At 44.0% G+C, this 12,532-nt stretch overlaps 2 pseudogenes; one reads left to right on the top strand and one right to left on the bottom strand.

Annotated features, from left to right (window-relative positions):
• Positions 1-669, top strand: part of LOC106606314 (hepatocyte growth factor-regulated tyrosine kinase substrate-like) — a 43,187-nt pseudogene extending 42,518 nt beyond the window's left edge.
• A 3,252-nt stretch (positions 670-3,921) lies between these two features.
• LOC106593308 (methyltransferase-like 26 B) lies at positions 3,922-12,471 on the bottom strand (annotated as a pseudogene).
• Between the last annotated feature and the right edge of the window lie 61 nt (positions 12,472-12,532).

The raw sequence follows: 12,532 nt of genomic DNA, 5'->3' as shown, positions 1-12,532 counted from the left end.
TCTCTCTCGCCCGCCCTCCTCTCTCGCCCTCCTCTCTCTCTCTCTCGCCCTCCTCTTGCCCACCTCTCTCGCCCTCCTCTCTCTCTCTCTCTCGCTCTCCTCTTGCCCACCTCTCTCTCTCTCTCTCTCTCTCTCTCTCTCTCTCTCTCTCTCTCTCTCTCTCTCTCTCTCTCTCTCTCTCTCTCGCCCGCCCTCCTCTCTCTCTCTTCCTCTCTCTTCTCTTCTCTTCTCTCCTCTCTCTCTCTACCAGCATAGTGTTGCCTGTCTATAGGGGGACTTCTGATTCCGTATGTCAGAGGCTTGTTTGTTCTATGTAGTGGAAGTTGCAGTGAGGGATTGATGGTAATCTCTCTCACACTACTTCTGTCTCTCTCTGTGTAGATGGCTCCCCCTGGTGGCCCCCAGCAGCAGGTTCACAGCAGCAGCAGCCTCCGCAGGTCCATCCAGGCAGCGAGGCACAGCTCATCTCCTTCGACTGATCCATCCACCTGGCTAGCTCAGCTTAACGTTACCTCCTGCTGCTGGCAGGGTTCAAAACACTACACCCCCTCTCTTCTCTTCTGTCTTCACCTCTCTCCTCTTCTCACCTCTCCTCTTCTGTCCTCACCTCTCTCCTCTTCTGTCCTCACCTCTCTCCTCTTCTCTTCTGTCCTCACCTCTCTCCTCTTCTCTTCTGTCCTCACCTCTCTTCTCTTCTGTCCTCACCTCTCTCCTCTTCTCTTCTGTCCTCACCTCTCTTCTCTTCTGTCCTCACCTCTCTCCTCTTCTCTTCTGTCCTCACCTCTCTCCTCTTCTGTTCTCAACTCTCTCCTCTTCTGTTCTCAACTCTCTCCTCTTCTTTCTCAACTCTCTCCTCTTCTGTCCTCACCTCTCTTCTCTTCTGTCCTCACCTCTCTTCTCTTCTGTCCTCACCTCTCTCCTCTTCTCTTCTGTCCTCACCTCTCCTCTTCTGTCCTCACCTCTCTCCTCTTCTGTTCTCAACTCTCTCCTCTTCTGTCCTCACCTCTCTCTTCTTCTGTCCTCACCTCTCTCCTCTTCTGTCCTCAACTCTCTCCTCAACTCTCTCCTCTTCTCTCTCCTCTTCTGTCCTCAACTCTCTCCTTCTGTCCTCAACTCTCTCCTCTTCTGTTCTCAACTCTCTCCTCTTCTCACCTCTCCTCTTCTGTCCTCACCTCTGTCCCCACCTCTCTCCTCTTCTGTCCTCACCTCTCTTCTCTTCTGTCCTCACCTCTCTCCTCTTCTCTTCTGTCCTCACCTCTCTCCTCTTCTCTTCTGTCCTCAACTCTCTCCTCTTCTGTCCTCACCTCTCTCCTCTTCTCTTCTGTCCTCACCTCTCTCCTCTTCTGTTCTCAACTCTCTCCTCTTCTGTCCTCACCTCTCTCCTCTTCTGTTCTCACCTCTCTCCTCTTCTGTTCTCACCTCTCTCCTCTTCTGTCCTCAACTCTCTCCTCTTCTGTCCTCAACTCTCTCCTCTTCTGTCCTCAACTCTCTCCTCTTCTGTCCTCAACTCTCTCCTCTTCTGTTCTCACCTCTCTCCTCTTCTGTCCTCAACTCTCTCCTCTTCTGTTCTCAACTCTCTCCTCTTCTGGCCTCACCTCTCTCTCTCTTCTGGCCTCATGGCCTGGATACCCCAACAAACACACGTTTCTTACAATGTTTCTGTTTTGTTACGGCAATGTTGTGAAATGTTATTGTGACTTAACAGACATGTTACCTCTCCTCCTAGCCATCCTCTCCCCCACCTGACATGGAGGATGAGAGGAGTGAGGAAGGGGTTAAGTAGGGTTACTATGCACCATGCATACCCCAGGGTTGTATTCACTAGGAACCTAGATGGGGAGGGACTACCTGAACTTAGAAGAAACACTTTCCCTTTTAATGCATTTTGCTACAGTGTTCTCTCTCTCTCTCTCTCTCTCTCTCTCTCTCTCTCTCTGATAATGTATGTAGTCTTTCTCTTCTGAAACGAATATCTGAAGCTCATCTAGTCAGCGGTATAATAAAGGAACAAATCAAATATGATAGGAATTAATGGAATCTAAGACAAGACCATAACCATCCTTTCTCATATTTGTGTAAGCTAGTTTGCATGTTAAAGTCCTTATTTCCATGGACATGGCAGATGTGTTACAGCAGTAACTCTTCTGGAGTCATATTGTGGTGATTGGACATGTTTCATATGTCTGCTTGGTTGACAGGGGCTGTGAGAGTTAATGGAGATGGGGGATGAGTGAAGAAAGATGTAGGATGGAGCACAGAAAGCACCAACCGGTTCCAGGGTTCTAGGGAGGGAGGGAGGGAGGGAGGGAGGGAGGGAGGGAGGGAGGAATGGAGGGAGGGATGCACTAACCCACCTCTCCTAACCTCCTGAGTTTACGTTCAAGTGTAATTTTCCACACACACAGAGCTCATTTTAGAGTATAGATGGGCCGTCTTATGTTGGTAAGGCTTGGTAGTGTTTTTCACTATAGCTTTTTGAGTTGATGGAGAACATGGGAGAAAGTACCTTTTTATTCGTTTTTACACTTCTGATAGTTATCTTCTCACCAATCAGACTGGCTGAGGGGAAGCAGTATGGGACTACAATAGAACACTTACATCCAGTGTGGAACTACAATTCCCAATATTCACAGCTCCAGAGACAGATTACCACCATCACTCTCGCAAGGTGTCCTGTGTCACAACTGTTGACATAATGGGTCTCTCCCAACAACTCCATTAACCACAATGCCTTGCGTCACACTCCAGGAGGAACTAGTGTGAATATAAGTTAAGATTACAAATGTAGTTCCATTGCCAAATATTAACTAGCAGTTATCCAGAGGGGTGCAGTCAGGTCTATATGGCTGTTTACACAGGCAGCCCCATTCTGATCTTTTGACCAATTAGTGGTAAAAGATCAGTTAGTGGCAAAACCCCCAGAATGGGTCTGCCTGTGTAAACACAGCCTATGAGAGAGTAGAGACCCTCTGACTTTGTGTGTGTCCTATATAGTGCACTACTTTTGACCAGAGCCCTATAGGTGTGTATCTGTGGGTGCTGAGATGTAGACAGGGCTGAGGTGGCGTTATCTGATCTGTAGAGGGGGACTCTACATTAGATGGGCATCCATTTTGTTTCTGGTGCTAGATTCAGTCAAATTTGGTTTAATCACAAAACTATTTCCTTAATTCCTCGTTTCCTTTCCTTGGTTCTTCAATTCTTTGCCCGCTTCCGTCTGATGTTTTGAGGAGGAGGAGAGAGGACGTAGGGGAGGGAATCAGGAAAATACTTTTGAGATCCACCCTTTCAGAGTGTCTTTCAGAACCCTGTGGGTTGGGAGTGGAGAGGTGGTGGTAGTCAGTTCTTCAGGGTATGTACATGTGTTGTGCATGTGTTGTGCATGGATGTAACCTACACCCAATCAGTGACTTCTTCTGTAACCCCTTTGATTTTCTTTACTTCATCATTAATGATCTTCTGTCCGACTTCTTTAAAGTAATTTTAAGATTATATTTAATAAATATCTTCTTCTCTTGTCCACCTGCTTTGTGTGTTTCTGTCATATTATCTTTGGAATCTGAAGTAGGCTGAGTGCCAGTCTGTTGTCATGCCAACTCCTTGTCACTCATTGCCATGCCATGCAGTTGGCTATACAGCACAAACAGATCTGGGACCAGTCTAGATCCAGTGTCATGGAGTTGGCTATACAGCACAAACAGATCTGGGACCAGTCTAGATCCAGTGTCATGGAGTTGGCTATACAGCACAAACAGATCTGGGACCAGTCTAGATCCAGTGTCATGGAGTTGGCTATACAGCACAAACAGATCTGGGACCAGTCTAGATGCATTGTCATGGAGTTGGCTATATAGCACAAACAGATCTGGGACCAGATCTAGATCCAGTGTCATTTAGGAGCTGAAAATGAAAGGGCACACATTTTATTTTGCATAATGTACTTTATTTACATAAATAGATGTTTAAAATGTGGGTCATCAGGATGTTTGTTCAGATGCAGAAGAAGCCCTGTTTTCATGTCAACGTTTCCTGAAGACCAGGCATTTATTATACTGTTCCATCTCTATCTGGGAAAACAAATGAAGACTTGATCCTAAACATCCTTTTAGAAGGACTGAGCTAGCAGCAGACATACCTTCTATGTGTACAGTATAGTCCACCCTTAAAGATCCATTAGTTTATACATACACACAAGCAGACTCGTTAAAGAGGCTCACCATCCTCTCCATACGCATCCCGTTCCCAAACGCCAGCTGTCTCAGAACGTCGATGTCTGGTAGACCCCACCCTGGGTTCCTGTAGGGGAACAGAACTGACATGGTAAAACAGTATGATAGTTTGGATTCATGGATATAACCCTCACCCTGAGTGAACTAATGGCTAGAAGCTATATGGTAGTAGCTCCACATTGGCCAGCTCTCTCTATGATGTAATAACTCACATCTCTCGTAGTTCCTGGTCCAAGTCCTCCAGACAGCTGGGGGTGATGGTGCCGTTGATGGCGTAGGGCTGGGGAGCGAGAGAGAGAGGTGTCTGACGTTAAAAAACACTTAAATGTACAGTATTAATGTCCTCTTTATCTCCCCCCCCCCTCTCCATCCATGATACCTACCCCATGTGTGATCAGGAGACCATTTTGTCTGAGGATCTGGCCTGATCCTTTGACTACGCCCTGGGAATAAAAACAGAAACACAGACTGTCACTTCACACTGGCTATAAGTGACTATACTAACACATCTTCACTCATGCAATCATAAAACTTCACAGCCAAAGATGAGACGTATAATGATGATCATGGGATGATCTGACGTGTAAGGCCTACCTCGACAGTTTGGAAAGAGCTGTACTGAAGCTGTACTGGCCACGATGACATCACAGGCCCCGCGTGGAAGGCCTGCCCACTTCTCATAGGGTTCGCTGGCGTCCAGGTGCACAGGCTGCAGCACAGTCTTCACTTTGGTTGCCGCTATGTAGGCTCTGATACTGCAAAATAACATCACACCCACTGGAGCCATAACCCCATATCATCCATAGACAGTATGAAATGTTTGAGCAAGTGCAGCTCGGCAAAATATGACATCTTATGTGTTGACGCTCATGGTAAGACAATAGCCTTGTTATTACATTGTAATTACCTTATTGAAAATGTAATTACAATGTGAGCCTATTTAGTGTGTCGGGAAATAAGATGGATATGAGAAATGCATACAAGAAAGCATCTGCCAACAACCAACGTTGATATAGAATCAGAGAGGTGAGATAACAAGAAGGTCCAGACTAATGTACTGTTACACACACACATATATATATATATATATATATATATATATATATATGTGTGTGTGTGTGTGTGTGTGTAACAGTACATTACACACATATATATATATATATATATTAGACTTTATATAGTTCTAGTATCTAACTTTATATCATGTATCTATATACAGCTGAAGTTGGAAGTTTACATACACCTTAGCCAAATACATTTAAACTCAGTTTTTAACAATTTCTGACATTTAATCCTAGTAAAGATTCCCTGTTTTAGGTCAGTTAGGATCACCACTTTATTTTAAGAATGTGAAATGTCAGAATAATAGTAGAGAGAATGATTTATTTCAGCTTTTATTGCTTTCATCACATTCCCAGTGGGTCAGAAGTTTACAATTAGTATTTGGTAGCATTGCCTTTAAATTGTTTAACTTGGGTCAAACGTTTAGGGTAGCCTTACACAAGCTCCCCACAATAAGTTGGGTGAATTTTGGCCCATTCCTCCTGACAGAGCTGGTGTAACTGAGTCAGGTTTGTAGGCCTCCTTGCTCACACTCGCTTTTTCAGTTCTGCCCACAAATTTTCTATGGGATTGAGGTCAGGGCTTTGTGATGGCAACTCCAATACCTTGACTTTGTTGTCCTTAAGCCATTTTGCCACAACTTTGGAAGTATGCTTGGGGTCATTGTCCATTTGGAAGACCCATTTGCGACCAAGCTTTAACTTCCTGACTGATGTCTTGAGATGTTGCTTTAATATATCCACATAATTTTCCGTCCCCATGATGCCATCTATTTTGTGAAGTGCACCAGTCCCTCCTGCAGCAAAGCACCCCCACAACATGATGCTGCCACCCCCGTGCTTCACGGTTGGGATGGTGTTCTTCGACTTGCAAGCCTCCCCCTTTTCCTTCCAAACATAACAATGGTCATTATGGTCAAACAGTTAAATTTTTGTTTCATCGGACCAGAGGACATTTCTCCAAAAAGTACGATCTTTGTCCCCATGTGCAGTTGCAAACCGTAGTCTGGCTTTTTTTATGGCGGTTTTGGAGCAGTGGCTTCTTCCTCGCTGAGCAGCTTTTCAGGTTATGTCAATATAGGACTCGTTTTACTGTGGATATAGATACTTTTGTACCTGTTTCCTCCAGCATCTTCACAAGGTCCTTTGCTGTTGTGCTGGGATTGATTTGCACTTTTCACAACAAAGTATGTTCATCTCTAGGAGACAGAAAGTGTCTCCTTCCTGAGCGGTATGACGGCTGCGTGGTCCCATGGTGTTTATACTTGCGTACTATTGTTTGTACAGATGAACGTGGTACCTTCAGGCGTTTGGAAATTGCTCCCAAGGATGAACCAGACTTGTGGAGGTCTACAATTTTTTTCTGAGGTCTTGGCTGATTTCTTTTGATTTTCCAATGATGTCAAGCAAAGAGGCACTGAGTTTGAAGGTAGGCCTTGAAATACATCCACAGGTACACCTCCAATTGACTCAAATGATGTCAGTTAGCCTATCAGAAGCTTCTAAAGCCATGACATCATTTTCTGGAATTTTCCAAGCTGTTAAAAGGCACAGTCAACTTGGTGAATGTAAACTTCTATGATACAGTGAATTATAAGTGAAATTATCTGTCTGTAAACAATTGTTGGAAAAATGACTTGTGTCACGCACAAAGTAGATGTCTTAACCGACTTGCCAAAACTATAGTTTGTTAACAAGAAATTTGTGGAGTGGCTGAAAAACTAGTTTTAATGACTCCAACCTAAGTGTATGTAAACTTCGGACTTCAACTGTATATTATACTTTATATAGTCCTAGTATCTACCTCTATATCATGGTATATATTTATTAGACTTTATATAGTTCTAGTATCTACCTCTATATCATGGTATATAATATATATATATATATATATATACACACTGCTCAAAAAAATAAAGGGAACACTTAAACAACACAATGTAACTCCAAGTCAATCACATTTCTGTGAAATCAAACTGTCCACTTAGGAAGCAACACTGATTGACAATAAATTTCACATGCTGTTGTGCAAATGGAATAGACAACAGGTGGAAATCATAGGTAATTAGCAAGACATCCCCCAATAAAGGAGTGGTTCTGCAGGTGGGGACCACAGACCACTTCTCAGTTCCTATGCTTCCTGGCTGATGTTTTGGTCACTTTTGAATGCTGGCAGTGCTTTCACTCTAGTGGTAGCATGAGACGGAGTCTACAACCCACACAAGTGGCTCAGGTAGTGCAGCTCATCCAGGATGGCACATCAATGCGAGCTGTGGCAAGAAGGTTTGCTGTGTCTGTCAGCGTAGTGTCCAGAGCATGGAGGCGCTACCAGGAGACAGGCCAGTACATCAGGAGACGTGGAGGAGGCCGTAGGAGGGCAACAACCCAGCAGCAGGACCGCTACCTCCGCCTTTGTGCAAGGAGGAGCAGGAGAAGCACTGCCAGAGCCCTGCAAAATGACCTCCAGCAGGCCACAAATGTGCATGGATCTGCTCAAATGGTCAGAAACAGACTCCATGAGGGTGGTATGAGGGCCCGACGTCCACAGGTGGGGGTTGTGCTTACAGCCCAACACCGTGCAGGACGTTTGGCATTTGCCAGAGAACACCAAGATTGGCAAATTCGCCACTGGCGCCCTGTGCTCTTCACAGATGAAAGCAGGTTCACACTGAGCACGTGACAGACGTGACAGAGTCTGGAGACGCCGTGGAGAACGTTCTGCTGCCTGCAACATCCTCCAGCATGACCGGTTTGGCGGTGGGTCAGTCATGGTGTGGGGTGGCGTTTCTTTGGGGGGGCCACACAGCCCTCCATGTGCTCGCCAGAGGTAGCCTGACTGCCATTAGGTACCGAGATGAGATCCTCAGACCCCTTGTGAGACCATATGCTGGTGCGGTTGGCCCTGGGTTCCTCCTAATGCAAGACAATGCTAGACCTCATGTGGCTGGAGTGTGTCAGCAGTTCGTGCAAGAGGAAGGCATTGATGCTATGGACTGGCCCGCCCGTTCCCCAGACCTGAATCCAATTGAGCACATCTGGGACATCATGTCTCGCTCCATCCACCAACGCCACGTTGCACCACAGACTGTCCAGGAGTTGGCGGATGCTTTAGTCCAGGTCTGGGAGGAGATCCCTCAGGAGACCATCCGCCACCTCATCAGGAGCATGCCCAGGCGTTGTAGGGAGTTCATACAGGCACGTGGAGGCCACACACACTACTGAGCCTCATTTTGACTTGTTTTAAGGACATTACATCAAAGTTGGATCAGCCTGTAGTGTGGTTTTCCACTTTAATTTTGAGTGTGACTCCAAATCCAGACCTCCATTGGTTGATAAAATGGATTTCCATTGATTATTTTTGTGTGATTTTGTTGTCAGCACATTCAACTATGTAAAGAAAAAAGTATTTAATAAGATTATTTCTTTAATTCAGATCTAGGATGTGTTGTTTAAGTGTTCCCTTTATTTTTTTGAGCAGTATATTAGACTTTATATAGTTATAATATCTACCTCTATATCATGGTATATATACATATTAGACTTTATATAGTTATAATATCTACCTCTACTAAATTTTATATAGTTCTAGTATCTACAGTGGCAAGAAAAGTATGTGAACCCTTTGGAATTACCTTAAACCTGTTGGGGCTAGGGGGCAGTATTTTCACGGCTGGATAAAAAAACGTACCCGATTTCATCTGGTTACTAATCCTACCCAGTAACTATAATATGCATATACTTATTATATATGGATAGAAAACACCCTAAAGTTTCTAAAACTGTTTCAATGGTGTCTGTGAGTATAACAGAACTGATTTGGCAGGCAAAACCCTGAGACATTTTCTGACAGGAAGTGGATACCTGATGTGTTGAATTACCTTTAAGCCATTGCCATTGAAACACACAGGGGTTGATTAATGTTTTGGCACTTCCTATTGCTTCCACTAGATGTCACCAGCCTTTACAAAGTGTTTTGAGTCTTCTGGAGGGAGATCTGACCGAACAAGAGCCATGGAACGGTGATGGCCGATTAGACTCTGGCGTGCGAGTTCATGTTGGGTACCCTCTTTCCAATACGTTATAAAAGAGAATGCATTCGTCCACCTTGAATATTATTTATGTTCTGGTTAAAAAAGGCACTAATGATTTATGCTATACAACGTTTGACATGTTTGAACGAACGTAAATATATTTTTTCCCCTCGTTCATGACGAGAAGTCCGGCTGGCTTAGATCATGTGCTAACAACACGGAGCTTTTTGGATATAAATGATGAGCTTTTTTGAACAAAACTACATTCGTTATGGACCTGGGATTCCTGGAAGTGACATCTGATGAAGAGAATCAAAGGTAATGGATTATTTACATAGTATTTTCGATTTTAGATCTCTCCAACATGGCCGTTAGTCTGTATAGCAAAGCGTATTTTTCTGGGCGCAGTGCTCAGATTATTGCAAAGTGTGATTTCCCAGTAAGGTTATTTTTAAATCTGGCAAGTTGATTGCGTTCAAGAGATGTAAATCTATAATTCTTTAAATGACAATATAATATTTTACCAATGTTTTCTAATTTTAATTATTTAATTTGTGGTGCTGACTTGACTGCCGGTTATTGGAGGGAAACGATTTCCTCAACATCAATGCCATAGTAAAACGCTGTTTTTGGATATAAATATGAACTTGATAGAACTAAAAATGCATGCATTGTCTAACATAATGTCCTAGGAGTGTCATCTGATGGAGATTGTAAAAGGTTAGTGCATCATTTTAGCTGGTTTTATGGTTTTGGTGACGCCCGTCTTTGAATTGACAAAACATTACACACAGCTATTGTCAATGTACTCTCCTAACATAATCTAACTTTATGCTTTCGCCGTAAAACCTTTTTGAAATCGGACAACGTGGTTAGATTAAGGAGATGTTAATCTTTCAAAGGGTGTAAGATAGTTGTATGTTTGAAAAATTTGAATTTTGACATTTATTTGGTTTCAAATTTGCCGCTCTTGAAATGCACCTGCTGTTGATAGGGTGCACCACGGGTGGCACGCTAGCGTCCCACATAGCCCCATAAATTGGTCATAAAATTTGATCTTTTCTTCATCTAAGTCACAACAATAGACAAACACAGTCTGCTTAAACTAATAACACACAAACAATTATATGTTTTCATGTCTTTATTGAACACACCGTGTAAAGTCACAGGGCAGGGTGGAAAAAGTATGTGAACCCTTTGATTTAATAACTGGTTGATCCTCCTTTGGCAGCAATAACCTCAACCAAACGTGTTCTGTAGTTGTGGATCAGACCTGCACAACGGTCAGGAGGGATTTTGGACCATTGCTCTTTACAAAACTGTTTCAGTTCAGCAATATACTTGGGAGGTCTGGTGTGAACTGCTCTCTTGAGGTCATGCCACAGCATCTCAATCGGGTTGAGGTCAGGACCTGACTGGGACACTCCAGAAGGCGTATTGTCTTCTGTTGAAACCATTCTGTTGTTGATTTACTTCTGTGTTTTGGGTCGTTGTCCTGCTGCAACTTCTGTTGAGCTTCAATTGGCGGACAGATAGCTTTACTTTCTCCTGCAAAATGTCTTGATAAACTTGGGAATTAATTTTTCCGTTGATGATGGCAAGCTGTCCAGGCCCTGAGGCAGCAATGCAGCTCCAAACCATGATGCTCCCTCCACTATACTTTACAGTTGGGATGAGGTTTTGATGTTGGTGTGCTGTGCCTTTTTTTTCTCCACTCACAGTATTGTGTGTTCCTTCCAAACAACTCAACTGTAGTTTCATCTGTCCTCATAATATTTGCAAGTAGTGCTGTGTAACATTCCCTCACGACGCCAGGACAGCGGAGTCAATCACCACCTTCCGTAGACACCTGAAACCCCACCTCTTTAAGGAATACCTGGGATAGGATAAAGTAATCCTTCTAACCCCCCCCCACCCCCCCCAAAAAAAGATATAGATGTACTATTGTAAAGTGGTTGTTCCACTGGATATCATAAGGTGAATGCACCAATTTGTAAGTCGCTCTGGATAAGAGCGTCTGCTAAATGATGTAAATGTAAACATCCAGATGCTCTTTTGCGAACTTCAGATGTGCAGCATTGTTTTTTTTGGCAGCATTGGCTTCTTCCATGGTGTCCTCCCATGACCTTCATTCTTGTTTAGTGTTTTACGTATTGCAGACTCGTCAGCAGAGATGTTAGCATGTTCCAGAGATTTCTGTAAGTCTTTAGCTGACACTAGGATTCTTCTTAACCTCATTGAGCATTCTGCTCTGTGCTCTTGCAGTAGTCATCTTTGCAGGACGGCCACTCCTAGGGAGAGTAGCAACAGTGCTGAACTTTCTCCATTTATAGACAATTTGTCTTACCATGGTCTGATGAACATCAAGGCTTTTAGAGATACTTTTGTAACCCTTTCCAGCTTTATGCAAGTCAATAATTCTTCATCTTAGGTCTTCTGAGATCTATTTTGTTTGAGGCATGGTTCACATCAGGCAATGCTTCTTGTGAATAGCAAACTCAAATTGTGTGAGTGTTTTTTATAGGGCAGGGCAGCTCTAACTAACATCTCCAATCTCATCTCATTGATTGGACTCCAGGTTAGCTGACTCCTGACTCCAATTAGCTTTTAGAGAAGTCATTAGCCAAGGGGTTCACATACTTATATGCTAGGACCAAATATATACTGTATTTGGTCCTAGCAGGGCCCACCTGTCACGGGACTCCTCTTTGATGTCTGACAGTTGCCAGGTGATGAAGGGCATGGCCATGGCGAAGTTGACCACATGCTGTCCTGTGCCAGAGCCCAGCTCTAAGGCAAACAGTTCCCTGTGAGACTGCTCCTCCAACACATCACACAACACTGAACACAACTCCTTCTGGTTCCTGTCTGCTAGAGGAGAGATTAGCATGGTCTGGAGGGGGGAGAGAGCGAGACAGGGAGAGGAAGGGAGAGAGAGAGAAAGTCTATGCATTATAACCTATCAACCACACAGTCCAATCTGTGCTACATGAGCGAGAGAGGAAGGGAGAGAGAACCTACAACAATTACAGACTCATGTATATCATCATTCTGGTGTAAATAGTACTGTTTTACACTCACCTTTTCTTGAGCTGCTCTGAAGAGGCTAAGGACATGACATATTGGTGTAGGCTGGGACTGGGAGGTGGCTGATGGGTAATAGCCTATAGGGCAGATGGGTCATGTGATTACTTGGTAGAGAGAGAGAGAG

Source organism: Salmo salar, chromosome ssa06, assembly GCF_905237065.1.
Source record: "Salmo salar chromosome ssa06, Ssal_v3.1, whole genome shotgun sequence".
Lineage (NCBI taxonomy): Eukaryota > Metazoa > Chordata > Actinopteri > Salmoniformes > Salmonidae > Salmo > Salmo salar.
This window is presented reverse-complemented; position numbering and strand designations above follow the sequence as displayed.